Raw genomic sequence first — 6,836 nt, 5'->3', positions numbered from 1 at the left:
TGAAGCTCTAAGCATCATGCATCATGTCCCAAGGCAACCTCCCATCCTGGTCCTTCAATGTCTCAAGCTAAACAATCAGGGTAACCTAACTGCTTCTTTGAGAGTGCGGGGAGCAATCTCTGACTCTGTTACCTGCATCCAATGGAGGCTGGTGGCCCTGATGTCAGTGGGGCAGTGAAGCCACTCCGGGTTTCTGTTAGAACAAGTCATAACTCTAAATCTGTACCTTGGATAGCTCCTTTAGAGTTCTGACTGGTTCTGACTGAAACCCGGAGCGGATTTCCTGCCCCACTGACATTGGAGCCATCAGCCTCCACTCTCTTCTTTGCTTCTACTTGCAGAGATGAGAAGGTAGATTCTGTATATATTTGAATTATTCATATACGATTAAATAAAGGGCTGTGAATCTATAGCTTCCTCCCCTCCCCCACAAATATAACTGACTGCTACTGTGAAACCAGCTTAGTGGACATTGCCCTCACTGCAAGGCGATCTGTGCAGCCAAAGCAATTTCATAATTATTTGCATGGAAGGTTAGATATTCTGTTTTTTTAAATCCACCCACCTGCATCAGCTTCTGAAGGTTAGAACATTTATTCATCCTTCCCCCATGCCAGCGTCTTGCCGGTTTTATAGCACAGAAGCTCAGCATAGGCAGGATGGAAGCCGTATAATAGATTGGCATTTATTTTTACTAGCTTCAGATTCCCTAAAGAACAGAAAACAACAGCTAACGGCAGACGTGGCAAAGACGGGGGCACGCTTCAGTTGTGCCTGCCTGGCTGTTTAGCCCACTGGTGTTTTAACTAGCTGAATTGGGTTAAAGAATTGGCATGTGGTTGCAGCGGAGTTTAAAGGTGCAGTCCTATGCCTGTTTAGACAGGGGGTGGGATGGGGGAAGCCTACAACAACTCCCAGCATGTCCCAGTAGGCCTTTTTTCTGTCTGAACAGGCATAGCATTGCACCCTAAGTCACAGTGTATGGAGGGGGTTGGCTGGAGAGAGGAAATGGATCGTCAACCTTTGCCATAAACTCCCATGCGCCCCATTTAGCATGCCTCCATTGCTGCCTTCTCCAACCTGATGTTTGGGAGTTCATGGCTTCTCCTTTCCCAATGCCACAGTTCTACATCTTGTGTCACATCATTATGATCCCATCAGGGTAATGCTATATTACCTTCCGGGACCCAGAGGTATGTGAGAACTACCGCCCCATCGCAAATATCCCCTTTTTGGGCAAGGTGCTTGAGCGTGTGGTGGCCGGGCAACTTCAGACGTTCTTGGAAGAAACGGATTTTCTGGACCCATTTCAGTCTGGTTTCAGGCCAGGGCACGGCACTGAAATGGCCTTGGTGGCTCTGATTGACGACCTACTCTGGGTGAAAGACAGGGGGAGTGCTACCCTGTTGATCTCCCTGGATCTCTCTGTGGCTTTTGATACCATTGATCATGGTATCTTACTGGACCAGCTCTGTGAGATGGGAGTAGGAGGCACTGTGTTACAGTGGTTCCACTCCTACTTGCGGGACCGACTCCAGAGAGTGGTATTGGGGGATTCCTGTTCCACCCCATGGCAATTAAGCTGTGGGGTGCCACAGGGCTCTATTCTATCCCCCATGCTGTTCAACATATACATGAAGCCGTTGGGTGAGGTCATTAGGGGGTTTGGGGTTGGGTGCCATCTGTATGCTGATGATACTCAGCTCTACTTCTTGTTGTTGTCAGAGTCTGGTGCTGGACCAGTGAAGGTGCTGGACCAGTGCCTGGAGGCTGTAATGGGCTGGATGAGGGCCAATAAACTGAAGCTGAATCCTGATAAGACGGAAGCTCTGTGGATTGGTGGTTCCTGAGTCTGGGAATTGGGTAAGCGACCTGTTCTGGATGAGGTGGCGCTCCCTCTGTAGCAGCAGGTACGTAGCTTGGGAGTACTCCTAGATCCATCTTTGTCACTGGAGGCCCAGGTGGACTCCGTGGCACGGAGTACTTGGGGTCAGCTTTGGCTGATCCGCCAGCTACAGCCTTTCCTGGACAGGGACAACCTAGCCACAGTAGTGCATGCATTGGTAACTTCCCGATTAGACTACTGCAATGCACTCTACGTGGGGCTGCCCTTGAAGATGAATCAGAAGTTGCAGCTAGTGCAAAATGCAGCAGCTAGACTGCTGGCGGGTACATCTTACAGAGACCACATAACACCGGTCTTAAAGGAACTGCATTGGCTGCCTATGCACTTCCGGTCGGAATTCAAGGTGTTGGTTATGACATTTAAAGCCCTAAACGGCTTGGGACCTTGATACTTGAGGGAGCGCTTCTCCTTATATATGCCTGCCCAAGACTTGAGATCTGTTGGAGGAACCCTTCTCCGCATCCCACCAGCACAGCACATTCGCTATGTTGGGACAAGGGAGAGGGCTTTCTCTGTGGTGGCACCCCGACTGTGGAATGCCCTCCCCTTGGAGGCCTGACTGGCGCCAATGCTCATTTTATTCTGGCACCAAGTGAAAACATGGCTTTTTAACAAAGCTTTTAATGGTTGAATTCACTAGGCACATTGTTTTAACTGTTTTAATAGTTTTAGTGCTTTTAAATTATATTTAATTTAATGAATAATAAGATATAATATAATTACATCTCATATATACAATAATAAGATGTAATATAATTACTCTCAGCGGCCTTCGATACCATCGACCATGGTATCCTTCTGGATAGGTTGTCTGAGCTGGGAGTTGGAGGTACTGCGTTGCAGTGGTTCCGCTTCTACTTGGATGGCCGATTCCAGAAGGTGGTGCTGGGGGATTATTGCTCTGTGCCGTGGCACCTAAGCCATGGGGTTCCACAGGGCTCTATCTTATCCCCTATGCTGTTTAACATATACATGAAGCCGCTGGGGGAGGTTATCCGGAGATGTGGACTGAGGTGTCATCAATATGCGGATGATACCCAGCTCTATCTTTCCTTTTCATCAAACCCAGGTGAGGCAGTGACTGTTCTGAACCAGTGCCTGGGCACGGTAATGGACTGGATGAGGGCTAACAAACTGAGACTCAATCCAGACAAGACGGAGGTACTGTTAGCGGGTGGTTCATCTGTCCGGCGAGGTGATGTTTGCCCTGTCCTGGACGGGGTTGCACTCTCCCTAAAGGATCGGGTCCGTAGTTTGGGGGTGCTCTTCGATCCAGAACTGTCACTTGAGGCACAGGTGAATTCAGTGGCAAAGAGCACCTTTTATCAGCTTAGGTTGATATACCAACTACGCCCTTATCTGGACAGAGATAGCCTAGCTACAGTTATCCATGCTCTGATAACCTCTCGTTTGGATTACTGCAATGCGTTATACATGGGGCTGCCTTTGAAAACGGTCCGGAAGCTTCAGCTGGTACAAAATAGGGCAGCCCGTTTACTAACAGGGACTGGCCGACAAGATCACATTATGCCAGTCCTTTTCCAGCTTCATTGGCTGCCAGTCCAGGTCCGGGCCCAATTCAAAGTGCTGGTATTGACATTTAAAGCCCTAAACGGTTTGGGGCCAGGTTATCTGAAGGAACGCCTCCTCCCATATGTACCTACCCGGACCTTAAGATTATCTACAGGGGCTCTTCTCCGTGAGCCCCTGCCAAAGGAAGTGAGGCAGGTGGCTACTAGGAGGAGGGCTTTCTCTGCTGTGGCACCCCGGTTGTGGAACGAGCTCCCCAGAGAGGTCTGCCTGGCGCCTACACTGTACTGCTTTCGTCGCCAGCTGAAGACCTTTTTATTCACTCAGTATTTTAACACTTAATTTTAACTTAAATTTAAATTTTACTGTTTTAACTCTGTATTTTAATCTTATAATCAACTTTGCTGTGTGGTTTTATCCTGGTTGCGCTTTTTATACTGTATATTGTAATTGTGTTTTTAACCTGTTGGATGTTTTTTGTAGTTTTAATTTTTGTGAACCGCCCAGAGAGCTTCGGCTATTGGGCGGTATAAAAATGTAATAAATAAATAAATAAATAAATATTGTTTTAACTTGGTTTATGGTTTAATTTGTTTTTAGCTGTGTATATTTACTGTTTTATACTGTATGTCGCCCTGAGATCTTATTGATATAGGGTGGGATATAAATGTTTTAAATAAATAAATAAATAATAAATATTCCTCTTGCACATTCATAGGACACATAGGCTTCTTTAGATTAAGGGGAAATCACGTTGCCTTATCAGGACTTTGCTTCCTGCTTCTCTTGTGCAATTCTTTTCAATATCTCAGCTTTCAAAGGAAATACCTCCTCCATTTGAAAATGGGTGCAGTGATCAAGCTGGTATTTGAACCTGAAACCTAGAATTACGCTCTGAATGTGTGCACCAAATTTCATCTCCATATTTGAAAGTTTTTGTTGTGGCTGGTGTTCTTATATTACATCCAGGTAGGGCTGGAAAAACTGCCTGAAATCCTGAAAAACCACTGCCAGTCAGTGTTGACAATACTGGACTAGATGGACCAAGATTTGTTGCAGCTTTGAAATGGACGCATTTTCCCAAAGTATGCATTTTTTATGCTCAGTTTTCAGATATTCACTTGCTGTTGAACACATTTGGGGCGGGTGGGGAGGAGGCATTTCCATAAATCACATTACAAGCTTGGAAATGTACAACCTTCAACCACAGATAGCATCCGAGCCTGTGTTCAGTCCTGAAGGTGTGAACTGGGTAGCTCTAGACCAAAAACCCAGCTGAAACTAATTTCTCATACATCCTTAAGTTCAAGTTGTTGAAGGCGAAGGCTGCCCTTTACCTTTTGAGTTGGGGGGGGGTTTAGTTTGCTCTCACTTGTCTTGAATTGGGGAGACTTTGCCAGATATGCAGATCAAAGGAGGGGAGTGAACACATGGTAAGAGCTCTCAAACCTCTCTGGGTAGGATCCAATCGTGCCCTACATTTGGTGGCCAGTGCCACTGCTCCTGATACATGCACAGCCAATGCAGCCGCACACACACAGCCCGTACCATTGATGTAGCGCTTCCAGGGGCAAACCCCCAAGCATCCGGACACACAAGTTTCTGGAAGGGGCAGGTCAAGGTCTCCAGAAATGATCTTTTCCAGTCATTTGGAAGTGCGACAGTGTCGTCACCAGCAGTAGTGTCATGTCTAACCCTACTGCCTCTGTTTTGGGAGAAGATGTTTCAGGTAATCAATCAGAATCAGATTCAGAACTAGAAGACGCAGCGCCAGACACCAGCCAGCCTGTACCAGTGGGGGAGGAAGCTCTCACGGGCGATTTTCTAGCTGGGAGTCAGCCCTCTCCAGAACTTATCTCCTCAAGGCCAAATCCTACACACTTGATGGGAAGTGAGGTTTCTTCTGGAGGTAAGTGTCCCGACAAGCTAGCTGATGCTAGGGTCCGCCAGAAGCTCAAACGCACGGCGCGGAAGGAAGGCGTGAGAAAGTCGGTTCGATTACGCCAGAACCTGCCTCCACACCAGGCGCTCTGAAGTTACGGGCATTTGGGAAGTGACTTCCTATTCTTCTTGAGCGGACAATTGTCTTGCTTAGTTTGCACAGTTTTGCCTAGGGGTATGTTTCCAAGAGGTTAGACTCTATTCAGATAGAAGAGACGTTTGTTGCTGAATAAAAGCTTTGTGGATTCCTTAACAAGCCTCGTCATTTGAAAGCAGGAGTTTTCTGAGAAACATGACAAGTACGGGCCCTGCATGCACCAGGACCGATGGTGGTGGCCGCTAGCAGTAGGGCACCACTGGAAACTACCATCTTTTCCCTCCAAAGCAGGGCGTCACTGTTTGCAGCCATGGCATGCCACTTTTCAAAACGCAAAGAGGCCGGCTATGATGCACAACTCCGGGGAGGGGGAAGTTGAGGGCACTTTAGTCTGCCGATGTGAGAAAGCCCCCCCCCCCTCTTCCTTTGCATCCAAAGCCAGGGTTTTTCTCCCCTAAAACCAAACAAACCTGGATGCAGCAAGCACACTCGCTCTGCCGGGACTTGAGGACCCCACGGCTCAGGGAGAGCTGCTCGCTCAGCATCCTTCTCGCTCGATTGCAGCCCAGATGGACGGAGCTTAAATTGCAATAAAAGCGGATGAGTGAAAACCTCCCGTAATGGCCTTTGAATTTCCCTCTAGGCTCTGAAAGCCCTCTTAATTACCTGCCTGCGCACCTCGGAAGTCGTGCGCCAAGGCCGCCTTTTCCCTTCTTCGAATGTGCCAATGTTGCATCGCTTTATTAAAGGGAGGAGGACTTCCAGAATACGAGCATCAGACTGGATTTCTTGTGCCATTGAGGTCGGCGCATGATGAGAAAGATGAGCTCTCTGATCCATGTGAGAAAGAGTCCCATGTGCCACTTCAGCAAACAAACCACGCAAGAAAAGGATAGTAGAAATGGAAGCAGAGACGGAGAAGAAGCTTGAAACCTATTGTGACAAATGCCTTTGGATCAGTCCTTTCCCATCACGCAGCCTTCCCAAACTCAGCGCTCTCCGGACATACTGGACAACTCCCATCATCCCCACAGCTTCCTGGGAGCTCCAAAGACCGCTAGTCTTCAGGATATTCAGGAAAGCCAGAGAATATACAAGACAGACTTGTGGGGCCTGAGACCTCTCTCGCTTTATGGGCTTCAGGGATCCAGCATTTCCCTGAATGTAATGGCCTTGGGTTCGTTATTAGAGCTCCGGCTATTGGGCGGTATAGAAATGTAATTAATAAATAATAATTAATTTATTATTATTATTATTATTATTATTATTATTATTATTATTATTTATTGCATTTGTATATCACCCATAGCCGAAGCTCTCTGGGTGGTTCACAGGTCGGCTATACACCAATACCCCCACAAA

The sequence above is a fragment of the Elgaria multicarinata genome, chromosome 10, assembly GCF_023053635.1.
Source record: "Elgaria multicarinata webbii isolate HBS135686 ecotype San Diego chromosome 10, rElgMul1.1.pri, whole genome shotgun sequence".
NCBI classification, from domain to species: domain Eukaryota; kingdom Metazoa; phylum Chordata; class Lepidosauria; order Squamata; family Anguidae; genus Elgaria; species Elgaria multicarinata.
This window is presented reverse-complemented; position numbering follows the sequence as displayed.